Source organism: Trichomycterus rosablanca, chromosome 3 (assembly GCF_030014385.1).
Source record: "Trichomycterus rosablanca isolate fTriRos1 chromosome 3, fTriRos1.hap1, whole genome shotgun sequence".
Taxonomy (NCBI): Eukaryota; Metazoa; Chordata; class Actinopteri; order Siluriformes; family Trichomycteridae; genus Trichomycterus; species Trichomycterus rosablanca.
The window spans coordinates 14,756,426-14,757,457 of record NC_085990.1 but is presented as its reverse complement, the minus strand read 5'-3'; positions in this window follow the sequence as shown (position 1 = coordinate 14,757,457).

The window sequence follows — 1,032 nt, the reverse complement described above, 5'->3', positions numbered from 1 at the left end:
TGCCATCGGCTGACTGTGGCCTGAAAGCTTGATTAGAGTTGAATATCGATTGGATGTTGGTGCAATATGGTGCAATTCTGTAATCCTACATTTACTGTCCACTGTATTAGAAATATCTGTTCATTAATGTAATTCTACATCATTGGCCTGTCATGCGTCAGCGCTCCGGTGTCAAATCAGCCCGATGGACTGGTTTAAGGAGGTCAGATGCGGTTGATCTCCAGAGATTATCATGCACAGTTGTCTCTAGGATTCACACAGAAAGGTGTGAAACATAAAAAAGAAAAGAAAAAAAGAGAGAGGTCAGGAGAGAATGGTCAGACTGATTCCAGCTGACAGGAAGAGTGCAATAAAGCAAGCAGGTTTCACTCCTGTCAAACAAAACCGCTCGACCCTGCTTTCTGCTTGTCACTCTGTAGCTCTAGAACTGTCCAGTTTTAGTGAGCCTGAATGCATCTTTTGTTAATATTTGTTTGTGCATTACTGTATTGTGCCGAGCGATTCCAGGGAAACCGAACCCATCATGACCCTGACCAGGATAAAGTGGTGATAAAAACATAATATTTAATATTTAGAACAAAGTCCTGCTGGAATTGTATTTTTTATTTATTTGTTTATGCCTTTTTGTCCCCTTTTTCTCCAGACTTTAGCGTATCCAATTACCCGATTGCATTACGCTTCCTCTCTACTGATGCTGACCTCCACCGACTGCATCTTTTCACCTGCACGAGACGAGCTCAATTGTGGATCAGCTTTGTGTACGGAGAGACACACCCTGAACACATTATCCTTCGTCTCTGTGCAGGCGCAATCAGTCAGCCAGCAGAGGTCGTAATTATATTAGTTATGAGGAATCCCCTCTGGCTTCAGGCAGTAATTGTAGAACTACCGCTAGAAATTGTAGAACATACCGATAAAAACATGATATTTAATATTTAGAACAAAGTCCTGCTAGAATTGGATTTTTTATTTATTTGTTTATGCATTTTCTCCCCTTTTTCTCCCGACTTTAGCGATCTGTCTCGCGTGTGT